Consider the following 15,847-nt stretch of genomic DNA (forward strand, 5'->3'; position numbering starts at 1 on the left):
CTCCCCTGCACTGACTCAACAGTCACAGAGGATAGACTAAAAACAAGATGGCAGGTGTGACTGGCCTGTGGCACCTCGAGAGAAAATCACCGATCCCTATGTCAACCAGACAGGAGGCCTCACACTGCATTTCCAGCTCGAGAGGAGAGTGGACTTGCATGTCTCCACACAAGATGAGGCATGAATCTACTGAGGAATCTCCAGAGGAATCCTGAGATCCATGTCGGCACTGGAGAGGAAACCAGAGGTTCCGATCTCAAATCCAGATGAGGACCTCAGCCCCGGCAGCGACTGCAGAGGAATCCCGAGAGACCCTGGCAAATCGAATGGAGACTGGACTTTCCTGAGGCCCAACTAGCGGGTCCCTAAGGTCCCCGTCGTAAGTCGAGAGGAACCCCAAATTTGAAGCCGCAACTCGAGAAAAACCAGGAGATTCTCCCCTCAATGCGAAATGAGGCCCTTTTCCACTGTGGTGTATCGAGAGAAATCCCACCTTCCTTCCTGACCCTGAAAGGGTCCTTGATACCTTTGACTTAACTTAAGAAGTTTCGCGATATACCCGTCGGCTGTTGAGAGGAACACCGAGGGTCCCGCCACAACTCAAGAAGAGCCCCGGTTCTCCCTCCTCATCCCGAGAGGAGGGTCCGTTTCCCTGCTTGGTCTGGCAGGGAATCCCAGCATTCCCTTCGCACCTCAAGAGGAGGCGGTCTCCACTTGATGCTAGAGACGAACTCCAGGGGTCGTGCCACCATGGCAAAAGACCCCCAATATCCCAGTGCACTCCTGACACAACTGACTGCCATGCACTGACTGGACGGTCACGCCAAGGACCGACTCAAAACACGATGGCATGTGTGATAGCCCTGTGGCGCCTCGAGAGAAAGCCGCCAATCCCTATGTTACACCCGACAAGGAGACCGACACTGATTTTCCGGCTCGAGAAGAGCAAACTTGCATGGCTCCACACGAGACGAAGCCTGACTCCCCTGTGGATGCCCCAAAGGAACCTCGAGATCCATGTCCATGATGGAGAGGAAACCTGAGGTTCTGACATCAACTCCAGAAGAGGACCTCACGCCCGGCAGCGACTGCAGAGGAATCCCAAGGGGCCCCTCGCCACTCGCGTGGAGACTGGACCTCCCGGGGGCCCGACGAGTGGGTCGCTGAGGTTCCCGTCAAAACTCGAGAGGAACTCCGCCGGAATTCGAGTGAAACCAGGAGATTCTCCCCTCAAGGAGAGCTGAGGCCCTTTTTCTTGCAGCACCTCGAGAGAAATCCCACCTTCCCTCCTGAACCCCGGAAGGGTCCTTCACACCCTTGAGGCAACTCAAGAAGATCCCCGACATCACCGCCTGCACTTGAGAGGAACACCAAGGGTCCCGCCCCAACTCAATAAGAGCCCCGGTTCTCCCTCCTCATCCCGAGACGAGGGTATGTTTCCCTGGTTCGTTGGGGAGGGAACCCTGGCATTCCCGTCGCACCTCAAGAGGAGGCAGTCTCCACTTGATGCTCGAGAGGAACTCCAGGGGCCGTGCCACCATTTGAAAAGACCCCCGATGTCCCGGTGCATTTCAGAACGCCTGACTTGCCTGCACTGACTTGATGGTCTCCCCGAGGACAAACTCAAAACACGATTGCATGTGTGACAGCCCAGTGGCACCTCGAGAGAAAGCCATCAGTCCCTATGTTCAACCCAACAGGAAGCCTGAAACTGCATTTCCGGCTCGAGAGGAGAGCGGACTTGCATGGCTCCACAAGAGACGAAGCCCTGAATCCCCTGCAAATGCGCCAGCGGAACCCCGAGATCCATGTCAGCCCTGAAGAGGAACCCTGAAGTTCCAGTCTCAAGTCCAGACTGCCTCGGCAGTGGCAGTAGAGGAATGCCGTGGGGCCAGTCGTGACTCGCGTGGAGACTCGCCCCCTAAGGCCCCGCGAGCGGGTCCCTGAGATCCCCGTTGTAACTCGGGACGAACCCCATCGCAACTCGAGAAAAACCAGGAGATTCTCCCCTCAACGTGAGCTGAGGCCTTTTTCCACTACGGCGTCATGAGAGAAATTTCAGCTCCAGTACTGAGCCTCGAAAGAGTCTATGACACCCTTGAGGCAACTCAAGAAGTTCCCCAACATCCCCGTCTGCACTCGGACACCGAACGTCCCACCACAACTCAAGAAGAGCCCCGGTTCTCCCTCCTCATCCCGAGAGGCGGGTCTGTTTCCCTGCTTGGTTTGGCAGGGAATCTCAGCATTCCCCTCGCACCTCAAGAGGAGGCGGTCTCCACTTGACACTCGAGAGGAACTCCAGGGGTCGTGCCACCATGGCAAAAGACCCCCAATATCCCAGTGCACTCTTGACACAACTGATTCCCCTGCACTGAATGGACGGTCACCCCGAGGACCGACTCAAATCACGATGGCATGTGTGACAGCCCTGTGGTGCCTCAAGAGAAAGCCACCAATCCCTATGGTACACCCGACAAGGAGACCGACACTGATTTTCTGGCTCGAGAAGAGCAAACTTGCATGGCTCCACACGAGACGAAGCCTGACTCCCCTGTGGATGCCCCAAAGGAACCTCAAGATCCATGTCCATGATGGAGAGGAAGCCTGAGGTTCCGACATCAACTCCAGATGAGGACTTCATGCCCGGCAGTGACTGCAGAGGAATCCCAAGGGGCCCCTTGCCACTCGCGTGGAGACTGGACCTCCCGGGGGCCCGACGAGTGGGTCGCTGAGGTTCCTGTCAAAACTCGAGAGGAACCCCGCCAGAATTCGAGTGAAACCAGGAGATTCTCCCCTCAAGGTTAGCTAGGCCCTTTTCCTTTTGGCCCCTCGAGAGAAATCCCACCTTCCCTCCTGAGTGCCAAAAGGGTTCTTGACACCATTGAGGCAACTCAAGAAGATCCCCGACATCCCTGCCGGCACTCGAGAGGAACACCAAGGGTCCTGCCACAACTCAAGAATAGCCCCAGTTCTCCCTCCTCATCTCGAGATGAGGGTCCATTTCTCTGCTTCATCGGGGAGGGAACCCCGGTGTTCCCGTCGCACCTCAAGGGGAGGCAGTCTCCACTTGATGCTCGAGTGGAACTCCAGGGGTCGTGCCACCATTTCAAAAGAATCCCGATGTCCCAGTGCATTCCAGACACACCTGACTCCCCTGCACTGACTCAACGGTAAACCCAGGGACTGACTCAAAACACGATGGCATGTTTAACAGCCCTGTGGCGCCTCAAGAGAAAGCCACTGATCCCTATGGTCAACCCTACAGGAAGACTGACACTGCATTTCTGGCTCGAGATGAGAGCCAGCTCATGTTCATGGCTTCACTGAGAAGAGGCCCTGACTTCCCTGTGGAAGCCCCAGAGGGACCCCGAGATCCATGTCGGCCCTGGAGAGGAACCCTGAGGTTCCGGCCTCAATCCAGATAGGGACCTCGGCCCCAGAAGTGGCTGCAGAGGAATCCTGATGGGCCAATTATGAGTCACATGGAGACTCGATATCCCGGATGCACCACGAGCTGATCCCTGAGGTCCCAGTCGTAACTCCACAGGAACCCCGTCGCTACTCGAGAACAATGAGGAGATTCTCCCATCAACGCAAGCCGACGCCCTTTTCCTCTGTGGCCTCTCGAGAGAAATCCCACCTTCCCTCCTCAGCCCGGAAAGGGTCCTTGACACCCTTGAGGCAACACAAGAATTTCCCCTACATCCCCGTCTGCACTCGACAGGAACACCGAGGGTCCTGCCACAACTCAAGAAGAGCCCTGGTTCGCCCTCCTCATCCTGACAGGAGGGTATTTCCTCTGCTTCGTCGGGAAGGAATTCACCGGTCTTGTCACACCTCAAGAGGAGGCGGTCTCCACTTGACGCTCGAGAGGTACGCCAGGGTAACCATTTCAAAAGACACCCGATGTCCCATTGCACTTCAGACACACCTGACTTCCCTGCACTGACTCGACAGTCACCCCGAGGGCCGACTCAAAACACGATGGCAGGTGTGATAGCCCTGTGGCGCCTTGAGAGAATGACACCAATACCTATGGTCAACTTGAAAGGAAGCCTGACACTGCATTTCTGGTTCGAGAGGAAAGCGGCCTTGCATAGCTCCACACGAGACGAGGAACTGACTCCCCTGTGGACGCCCCAGGGAAACACCAAGATCCATGTCGGCCCTGGAGAGGAAACTTGAGGATCCAGCTTCAAATTCAAATGAGGACCTCGGGCCAGGCAGCGACTGCAGAGGAATCCCGAGGGTCCCCTCATGACTGACGTGGAGACTGGACCTCCCTAAAGCCCGATGGACGGGTCCCTGAGGTCCCCGTTGTAACTCGACAGGAACCTCACCACAACTCGAGAAAAACCAAGAGATTCTCCCCGCAACGCGAGCTGAGGCCCTTTTCCTGTGAGGCGTCTCGAGAAAATCCCACCTTCCCTCCTGAGCCCGGAAAGGGTCCTTGACACCCTTGAGGCAAATCTAGAATTCCCCGACATCCCCGACTTCACTCGAGGAACACCAAGCGTCCTGCCACAACTCAAGAAGAGCCCCGGTTCTCCTGCCTCATCCTGAGAGGAGGGTCTGTTTCCCTGTGTCATTGGGGAGGAACTCCTAGTGTTCCAGTCTCACCTCAAGAGGAGGCGGTCTCCACTTGACGCTCTACAGGAACTCCAGGGCTCGTAGCACCATTTGAAAAGACCCCCGATGTCTCAGTGCACTCCAGAGAAACCCGACTCCCCTGTACTGCCTCGTTGGTCACCCCGAGGACCGATTCAAAACACGATGGCGGGTGTGACAGCCCTGTGGCACCACGCGAGAAAGCCACCGATCCCTATGGTCAACCCGACTGGAGCTTGACACTGCTTTTCCGGCTTGAGAGGGAAGCGGACTTGCATAGCTCCACATGAGAGGAGGCCCTGACTCCCCTGTGGACCCCCCAGAGGAACCCCGAGATCCATGTTGGCCCTGGAGAGGAGCACTGACGTTCCGGCCATAACTCCACGTGTGGACCTCGGCCCTGGCAGCGACTGCAGAGGAATCCCGAGGGGCCACTGGAGACTCGCGTGGAGACTGGACAACCCTCAGGCCCCATGAGTGGGTCCCTGAGATCCCCGTCGTAACTCGGGACGAACCCCAGAGCAACTCGAGAAAAACCAGGAGATTCTCCCCTCAACGTGAGCTGAGGCCCTGTTCCACTACGGCGTCGTGAGAGAAATTTCAGCTTCTGTACTGAGCCCCGAAAGGGTCCATGACAACCTTGAGCCAACTCAAGAAGTTCCCCGACATTCCCGCCCCCACTCGGACAGCGAGGGTCCCGCCACAGCTCAAGAAGAGCCCCGTTTCTCCCTCCTCATCCCGAGAGGAGGGTCCATTTCCCTGCTTGGTCCGGCAGGGAATCCCGGCATTCCCTTCGCACCTCAAGAGGAGGCGGTCTCCACTTGACGCTCGAGACGAACTCCAGGGGTCGTGCCACCATGGCAAAAGACCCCCGATATCCCAGTGCACTCTTGACACAACTGACTCCCCTGCACTGACTGGATGGTCACACCAAGGACCGACTCAAAACACGATGGCATGTGTGACAGCCCTGTGGCGCCTCGAGAGAAAGACACCAATCCCTATGGTACACCCGACAAGAAGACTGACACTGCTTTTCCGGCTTGAGAAGAGCAGACTTGCATGGCTCCACACGAGATGAAGCCTGACTCCCCTGTGGATGCCCCAAAACAACCTCGAGATCCATGTCTACGATGGAGAGGAACCCAGAGGTTCCGACCTCAACTCCAGATGAGGACCTCGAGCCCGGCAGCAACTGCAGAGATCCCAAGGGGCCCATCGTGACTCGCGTGGAGACTGGACTTCCCGGAGGACCCAAGAGCGGGTCCCTGAGGTCCCCATCAAAACTCGAGAGGAACCACACCTCAATTTGAGAAAAACCAGGAGATTGTCCCCTCAAGGAGAGCTGAGGCCCTTTTCCTTGCAGCACCTCGAGAGAAGTCCCACCTTCCCTCCTGAGCCCCGAAAGGATCCTTGACACCCTTGAGGCAACTCAAGATGTTCCCCGACATCCCCACCTGTACTCAAGAGGAACACCGAGCATCCCGCCACAACTCAAGAAGAGCCCGGTTCTCCCTCCTCATCCCGAGAGGAGGGTACGTTTCCCTGGTTCATCGGGGAGGGAACCCTGGCGTTCCCGTAGCACCTCAAGAGGAGGCAGTCTCCACTCGACGCTCGAGAGGAACTCCAGGGGCTGTGCCACCATTTGAAAAAACCGCCGATGTCCCAGTGCATTTCAGACACGCCTGACTTGCCTGCACAGACTCGACAGTCTCCCCGAGGACAAACTCAAAGCACGATGGCATGTGTGACAGCCCAGTGGCACCTCCAGAGAAAGCCAGCGATCCCTATGGTCAACCCGACAGGAGGTTGACACTGCTTTTCCAGCTCTAGGGGAGAGTGGACTTGCATAGCTCCACATGAGAGGAGGCCCTGACTCTCCTGTGGACACCCCAGTGGAACCCCGTGATCCATGTTGGCCCTAGAGAGGAACACTGATCTTTCGGCCTTAACTCCACATATGGACCTCGGCCCTGGCAGCAACTGCAGAGGAATGCCGAGGGGCCACTGGAGACTCACGGGGAAACTGGACCACACCCAGTCCCCATGTGTGGGTCCCTCAGCTCCCCGTCGTAACTCGAAAGGAACCCTGCCACAACTCAAGAAAAACCAGGAGATTCTTCCCTCAAAGAGAGCTGAGGCCCTTTTCCTTGCGGTGCCTCTAGAGAAATCTGACCTTCTCTCCTGAGCCCCGAAAGGGTCCTTGATACCCTTGAGGCACCTCAAGAAGTTCTCCGACATCCCTGTCTGCACTCGAGAGGAACCCCAAGGGTCCCACCACAACTCAAAAAGAGACCCAGTTTTCCCTCGTCATCCTGAGAAGGGTCCATTTCCCTGCTTCGTCGGCGAGGGAATCCAGACATTCCTGTCACATCTCAAGAGGAGGTGGTCTCCTCTTCACTCTCGAGAGGAACTCCAGGGATCATGCCACCATTTCAAAAGAACCACGTTGTCCCAGTGCACTCGACACACCTGATTCCCCTGCCCTGACTGGATGGTCATCACGAGGTCCTACTCAAAACACGATGGCATGTATGACAGCCCTGTTTCGCCTCAAGAGAAATCCGCCAATTCCTATGGTACACCCGATAAAAAGACTGACACTGCTTTTTCGGCTCGAGAAGGGCAGACTTGCATGGCTCTACACGAGATGAAGCCTGACTCCCCTGTGGATGTCTGAAAGGAACCTCGAGATCCATGTACATGATGGAGAGGAACCCTGAGGTTCAGACCTCAACTCCAGATGAGGACCTCGGGCCAGGCAGCAACTGCAGCAGAATCCCAAGGGGCCCCTCGTGACTTGCGTGGAGACTGGACTTCCCGGAGGCCCAACGAGCGGGTCCCTGAGATCCCCGTCATAACTTGAGAGGAACCCTGCTGCAATTCAAGGAAAACCAGGAGATTCTCCCCTCACGGAGAGCTGAGGCCCTTTTCCTTTCGGTGCCTCGAGAGAAATCCCACCTTCCCTCCTGAGCCCCAAAAGGGTCCTTGACACCCTCGAGGCAACTCAAGAAGTTCCCCGACATCCCCGCCTGCACTCGAGAGGAACACTGAAGGTCCCACCACAACTCAAGAAGAGCCCTGGTTATCTCGCCTCATCCCGAGAGGACGGTACGTTTCCCTTCTTCGTCAGCGAGGGATCCCCAGCGTCCCGTCACACCTCAAGAGGAGGCGGTCTCCACTTGATGCTCGAGAGGAACTCCAGGGGTCGTGCCACCATTTGAAAAGACCCCCGATGTCCCAGTGTATTTCAGACACACCTGACTTCCCTGCACTGACTCGACGGTCACCCCAAGAACAAACTCAGAACACGATGGCATGTGTGACAGCCCTGTGGTATGTCAAGAGAAAGCCAGTGATCCCTATGGTCAACCCGACAGGAAGCCTGACACTGCATTTCCAGCTCTAGAGGAGAGCAGTCTTGCATGGCTCCAGACAAGACGAGGCCCTGACTCCCCTGTGAATGCCCCAGAGTAACCCCGAAATCCATGTCAGCCCTGAAGAGGAAACCTGAGGTTCTGGCCTCAAGTCCAGATGAGGACCTCTGGCTCGGCAGTGACTATAGAGGAATGCCGTGGGGCCAATCGTGACTCTCGTGGAGACTCGCCCTCCCTGAGGCCCCCTGATCAGTTCCCTGAGGGCCCCGTCGTAACTCCAGAGGAACCCCGCCGCAACTCGAGAACAACCAGCAGATTCTCCCCTCAATGCGAGCTGAGGCCCTTTTCCAATCTGGCATCTCGAGAGAAATCCCACCTTCCCTCCTGAGCCCCGAAAGGGCCCTTGACACCCTTGAGGAACCTCAAGAATATCCCCGACATCCCCGACTGCACTCAAGAGGAAAACCAAGCGTCCCGTCACAACTGAAGAAGAGCCCCGGTTCTCCCTCCTCATCTCGAGTGGAGGGTCCGTTTCCCTGCTTCGTCAGGGAGGGAATCCCAGCATTCTCTTCGCACCTCAAGAGGAGGCGGTCTCCACTTGATGCTCGAGAGGAAATCCACGGGTCATGCCACCATTTCAAAAGACACCCTATGTCCCAGTGCACTTCAGACACACCTGATTTCCCTGCACTGACTCGACAGTCACCCAGAAGGACGACTCAAAACACGATGGCAGGTGTGAAAGCCCTGTGGCGCCTTGAGAGAATGCCACTGATACCTATGGTCAACCCAAAAGGAAGCCTGACACTGCTTTTCCGGTTTGAGAGGAAAGCGGCCTTGCATGGCTCCACACGAGATGAGGAACTGACTCCCCTGTGGACGCCCCAGGGGAACCCCGAGATCCATGTCGGCCCTGGAGAGGAACCCTGAGGAACTGGCTTCAAATCCAAATGAGGACCTCGGGCCAGGCAGCGACTGCAGAGGAATCCCGAGGGGCCGCTCGCGAGTGCCGTGGAGACTGGACCTCCCTGAAATCATGGACGGGTCCCTGATGTCCTCGTCATAACTCGAGAGGAACCCCACCACAACTCGAGAAAAACCAGGAGATTCTCCCCGCAACGCGTGCTGAGGCCCTTTTCCTGTGAGGCGTCTCGAGAGAAATCCCACCTTCCCTCCAGAGTCCCAAAAGGGTCCTTGACACCCTTGAGGAAATCAAGAATTCCCCGACATCCCCGACTGCACTCAAGGAACACCAAAGGTCCCGCCACAACTCACGAAGAGCCCCGGTTCTCCCGCCTCATCCCGAGAGGTTGGTCCATTTCCCTGCGTCGTTGGGGAGGGAATCTTGGTTTTCCAGTCACACCTCAAGAGGAGGCGGTCTCCACTTGACGCTCGAGAGGAACTCCAGGGGTTGTGCCACCATTTCATAAGACCACCAATGTCTCAGTGCACTCCAGAGAAGCCTGATTCCCCTGCGCTGCCTCGATGGTCACCCCGAGGACCGACTCAAAACACGATGGCAGTTGTGACAGCCCTGTGGCACCTCGAGAGAAAGCCACCGATCCCTATGGTCAACCCGACAGGAACTTGACAGTGTTTTCCGGCTTAAGAGGAGAGCGGACTGCATAGTTCCACATGAGAGGAGGCCCTGACTCCCCTGTGGATGCCCCAGAGGTACCCCAAGATCCATGTCGGCCCTGGAGAGGAACACTGATGTTCTGGCCTTAACTCCACATGCCGACCTCGGCCCTGGCAGCCACTGCAGAGGAATGTCGAGGGCCACTGGAGACTCGCGTGGAGACTGGACAACCCTCAGGCCCCATGTGTGGGTTCCTGAACTCCCCATCGTAACTCAAAAGGAACCCTGCCGCAACTGGAGAAAAACCAGGAGATTCTCCCCTCAAAGTGAAATTAGGCCGTTTCCCCCTGTTTCGTCTCGAGAGAAATCTGACCTTCTCTCCTGAGCCCCAAAAGGGTCCTTGAGGCACCTCAAGAAGTTTCCCGACATCCCCATCTGCACTCGAGAGGAACACTGAGGGTCCCGCCACAACTCAAGAAGAGCCCTGGTTTTCCCTCCTTATCCTGAGAGAAGGGTCCATTTCCCTGCTTCGTCGGGGAGGGAACCAGACATTCCTGTCGCATCTCAAGAGGAGGTGGTCTCCTTTTCACGCTCGAGAGGAACTCCAGGGTTCATGCCACCATTTCAAAAGAACCCCGTTGTCCCAGTGCACTCAACACACCTGATCTCCCTGCTCTGACTCGATGGTCACCCCAAGGTCCAACTCAAAACATGATGGCAGGTGTGACAGCCCTGTGACGCCTCAATTGAAAGCCACCAATCCCTATGATCAACCGACAGGAAGACTGACACTGGTTTTCTGGCTCTGGGGGAAAGCAGATGTGCATGACTCCACTCAAGACGAGGCCTGACTCCCTGTGGAGTCTCCAGAGGAACCCCAACATACATGTCAGGACAGGAGACAAAACCTCAGCATCCGGCCTCAACTCCAGACCAGGACTTAGGACCTGGCACCGACTTGAGAGGAATCCCGAGAGGCCCCTCACAACTCGCATGGAGACTTGCATTTCCTGAGGCCAAACGAGTGGGTCCCTGAGGTCCCCATTGTAACTCTAGAGGAACTTGCCACAACTCGAGAAAAACCAGGAGATTCTCCCCTCCAGGGTAGATGAGGCGCTTTTCCGCTGCAGCGTCTTGAGGGAAATCACACCTTCCCTCTTGAACCTTGAAAGGGTCGTTCACACCCTTGCTGCAACTCAAGAAGTTTCCCGACGTATCCGTCTCCACTCGAGAGGAACACCGAGGGTCCCTCAAGAATTCAAGAGGAGCCCCGTTTTCCCCTCCTCAGCTCGAGATGAGTGTTCCTTTCCCTGCTTGGTTGGTAAAGGATTCCCGGTGTTTCCGGTGCATCTCAAGAGGAGGCGCTCTAAACATGAAAGTCGAGAGGAACTCCAGGGGTCGTGCCACCATTCCACAAGACCCCCAAATGTCGCAGTCCACTCCAGATGAAACTGATTTCCCTGCACTGCCTCGACTGTCACACCGAGTATCGACTCACATCACAGTGGCACCTGTGACAGCCCTGTGACACCTCGAGGGAAAGCCACAGATCCCTGTGTCAACTTGACGAGAAGCCTGACACTGCTGCTACAGCTAGGGAGAAAAGCAGATGTGCATGTCTCCATTCAAGACGAGGCCTGACTCCCCTGTGGAGATTCCCAGGGAACTCCAGGATACACGTCAGCACTGGAGATGAAACCTCAGGTTCCAGCCTCAGCTCCAGATGAGGACTTAGGACCCGGCACTGACTGGAGAGGAATCCCGAAAGGCCCCTCGCAACTTGCATGGACACTGGCTTTTCCTGAGGCCACACGAGCAGGTCCCTAAGGTCCCCATCGAAACTCGAGAGGGACCTGCCGCCACTCGATAAAAACCAGGAGATTCTCCCCTCCAGGCGAGATGAAGCCTTTTTCTGCTGCAGCATCTCGAGGGATATCACACCTTCCCTCTTGGACCTTGAAATCGTCCTTCACACCCTTTCTGCAGCTCAAGAAGTTCCCCGACATACACGTCTCCATTCGAGGGGAGCACCGACGATCCTGCCACAACTCAAGAGGAGCCCCGTGGTGCCCTCCTCAGCTCGAGATGAGGACTCCTTTCACTGCTTCGTCGTGAAAGGATATCCGGCGTTCCCATTGCATCTCTGGAGGAGGCGTTCTCAATAGAATAGACAAGAGGAACTCCAGGGGTCGTGTCACCATTCCAAAGGGCCCCAAAATGTCTCAGTCCACTCCAGATGAACCTGATTTCCCTGCACTGCCTCGACTGTCACCTCCAGTATCGACTCACACCACGGTGGCACTTGTGACAGCCCTGTGGCACCTCAAGGGAAAGCCACAGATCCCTATGTCATTTCACCGGGAAGCCTGACACGGCTACTACAGCTTGGGAGGAAAGCGGACGTGCATGTCTCCACTCGAGAGGAGGCCTGACTCTCCTGTGGATACTGCAGAGGAACCACAAGATCCATGTAAGCACTGGAGAGGAATCTACAGGTTCCGACCTCAGCTCCAGACGAGGACTTAGGACCCAGCACCAACTGGAGAGGAATCCCGAAAGGTCCCTCGAAACTCACATGGACACTGGCCTTTCCTGAGACCACACTGGCATGCCCCTGAGGTCCTCTTTGCTGGGGTCCAGCCCTGGTGGATCCAGGACATTCGATGCGGTGACGGTGTTGGCGGGGAATATTTATTTATTTATTAATGTAAGATTAGATTAGGAAGAAATAGTGTAGTAGGAAAATTAAGTGGAGAAAGAAGGCTGAATAACTTGGTTTATGTGGGAAGCCAATAAGTTTCCAGACAAGGAGCTTGCACCATCTACGTTAGGCCACTGGCGTCCTCTTGAATATCGGGTATGCCCCGCGTTGGGCTCCGCCTCACATGGATCTTAAAAGCCAGGACAAGTAAGTAAACATGGTGAGCCTCCACGCCCCAGATGGGAATTCAGCCAGAAATTAGAGAGGAGACAGGTGGAAACCAGTCCAGCGACTGGCCCCATCCTCTGTTGTTCAGAAGTCCTTTTATACTTTTGATAAAACATGGAGATCAATGGGTAACACAAAGTTATGCAGCGTTAGCAGCCCAGACTCTTAACAAAACCAGGCTTTTCTCTCTGCATACCTAATTGTATACACAAGTCTTAGCTAATTTACATCATCTTCTGACCAAAAGGGCCAATTAATATTTAACAGCCTTTTTTCTGATAAGCGTTTGTCAACCAGAAGACTTATTTGTGCTGATCTTCCCTAAGTCTGGTGCTCCTCTCAGAAAGCACTAAATGCAGTTACATTCTTACATAGCAAGGACACAAGAGGAGTGCAGTGATATATAACAAAGAGAAAAGTAATTAACTCAAAAGTCTAGTGTTGCTAACATCAAAACTACTATATATCTTTTTCCATATCCCGTTTACATTGATTAACATCCTCCCAGGTGCCTAAAAGATAAAGAATATGGAGGCTTGGCAGCAGTCTTTGAGTCGACAGTGAAAACCCTCTACCAATATGATTTTTAACTCTTTAGAAAAGGATCTGTATCTTTAAGATGCTTTAAGCTTTGTGCTTCTCGTGGTTGGGGGGCTGTAAGTAATTCACAAGCTGTAAGAGGTCCGGGGGAACCTGTTAGGCAAGTTAGAGAGTTATCAGAGGGGGTTTAAGGTGAAACATCCCTTTCAAATTCAGAAGACTAAAGCCCTGACTTGACGTTTTCCAGAGAATATCAGAAGAGTGGAAAAGCAGGCAGGTTCTTATTTTTTTTTTGGGGGTGGATAATCACGAAATTCCAGGGGGAAAACCTGAGGTCTGGTTAGCCTTGAATCAGAGCTCTGCCACATGACCTTGTCACGGGTGGAATTTTTCATGCTGGCTGCCAGCATCCCGTCATAACTCGAGAAGAGCCTGCTGCAACTCGAGAAAAACCAGGAGATTCTCCCTTCCAAGCGAGATGAGGCCTTTTTCCACCGCAGGGTCTCGAAGGAAATCATACCTTCCCTCTTAAACCTCGAAAGGGTCCTTCATACCCTTGCTGCAACTCAAGAACTTCCCTGACATACCTGTCCCCACTCGAGAGGAACACAGAGGGTCCCACCACAACTCAAGACGAGCGCCATATTCCCCTCCTCAGCTCGAGATGAGGGTTCCTTTCCCTGCTTTGTCGGGAAGGGATTCCCGGCATTCCCGTTGCATCTCAAGAGGAGGCACTCTCAAAAGGAGAGTCGAAAGGAACTCCAGGGGTCGTACCGCCATTCCAAAAGACCCCCAAATGTCTCAGTCCACCCCAGATGAACCTGATTTCCCTGCACTGCCTCGACTGTCACCCTGAGTATCGACTCACACTACAGTGGCAAGTGTGACAGCCCTGTGGCAACTCGAGGGAAAGGCACAGATCCCTGTGTCACCTTGACAGGAAGCCTGACACTGCTGCTACATCTTGGGAGGAAAGCGCATGTGCATGTCTCCACTCGAGACGAGGCGTGACTCCCTTGTGGAGATTCCAGAGGAACCCCAAGATTCATGTCAGCACTAGACAGGAAACCTCAGGTTCCTGCCTCAGCTCCAGACGAGGACTTAGGACCCGGCACCAACTGGAAAGGAATCCCAAGAGGCCCCTCACAACTTGCATGGAGACAGGCCTTTTCTGAGGCCACAAGAGTGGGTCCCTGAGGTCCCCGTCGTAACTCGAGAAGGACCCGCCACAACTCGAGAAAATCCAGGAGGTTCTCCCCTCTAGGCGAGATGAGGCCCTTTTCCTCTGAGGTGTCTCAAGAGAAATCCTACCTTCCCTCTTTAGCCCCGAAAGCATCCTTGACACCCTTGAGGCAACTCAAGAAGTTTGCGACATACCCATCTCCACTTGAGAGGAACATCGAGGGTCCTGCCACAACTCAAAAAGCCCCATTTTTCCCTTCTCATCTCGTGATGAGGGTCCATTTCCCTGCTTCATCGAGAAAAGAATCCCGACATTTTTGTGGCAAATCAAGAGGAGGCAATCTCCACTTGAAAGTAAAGAGGAACTCCAGGGGTCATTTCACCATTCCAAAAGACCCCAATGTCCCACTCCACTCCAGATAAACCTGATTCCCCTGCACTGACTCGACTGTCACCCCGAGTATAGATTCAAAACACCATGGCCAGTGTGACAGCCCTGTGGCACCTTGAGAGAAAGTCACAGATCCCTATGTCAACTCAACAGGAAGCCTGACACTCCTGTTAAAGCTCAAGAGGAATGCGGACTTGCATGTCTCCACATGAGATGAGGCTTGACTCCCCTGTGGAAACTCCATAGGAACCCCGTGATCCATGTCAGCACTGGAGAGGAAACTTGAGGTTCCGGCCTCAGCTCCAGGTGAGGATCCTAGGACCCGGCACCGAATGGAGAGAAATCCCAAGAGGCCACTTGCAACTCGCATGGAGAACTGAGTTTCCTGAAGCAACACAAGTGGGTTCTTGAGGTCCCTGTCATAACTCGAGAGGAACCCCAAGTTTGATGCCATAACTCTAGAAAAACAAGGAGATTATCCCCTCAATGCGAGATGAGGCCCTTTTCCACTGCAGTGTCTCGAGAGAAACCCTACCTTCTCTCTTTAGCCTCGAAAGGGTCCTTGACACCCTTGATGAAACTCAAGAAGTTCCCCTAAATACCCATCTCCACTCGAGAGGAATACCGAATGTCCTGCCACAACTCAAGAAGAGCCTTGTTTTCCCCTCCTCATCTCGAGCCTTTTGAACAGTTAAAAAATCATTAGAATAAAACTGATTAAGGGCTTCATTGTTGAGCCAATACTTGCTGCCAAGTTTTCATATCCTTTCTTTGTTGTGTACCCAGGAGTGCATTAATTATTATAGTTGGTATATAGAAAAAACAAGTAGCAACATTAGATCTTTGAGTTAAGTACTTTCTTTGTTGTAACGCACTGCACCTTTGTTCTACAAGGCTGCTGCTATTGCTAAGTCACTTCAGTCATGTCCGACTCTGTGTGACCCCAGAGATGGCAGCCCACCAGGCTCCCCCTTCCCTGGGATTCTCCAGGCAAGAACACTGTAGTGAGTTGCCATTTCCTTCTCCAATGCATGAAAGTAAAAAGTGAAAGTGAAGTCACTCAGTCAGGTCTGACTCTTAGCGACCCCATGGACTGCAGCCTACCAGGCTCCCCCGTCCATGGGATTTTCCAGGCAAGAGTACTGGAGTGGGGTGCCATTGCCTTGGATGTAACTTTATTTAGTACTTTGAGGGTGACACAGATTAAAGAAAAACACTTCAAGGGAAAATGAGTCATTTGG

Source organism: Oryx dammah, unplaced genomic scaffold, assembly GCF_014754425.2.
Source record: "Oryx dammah isolate SB20612 unplaced genomic scaffold, SCBI_Odam_1.1 HiC_scaffold_22, whole genome shotgun sequence".
NCBI classification, from domain to species: Eukaryota; Metazoa; Chordata; class Mammalia; order Artiodactyla; family Bovidae; genus Oryx; species Oryx dammah.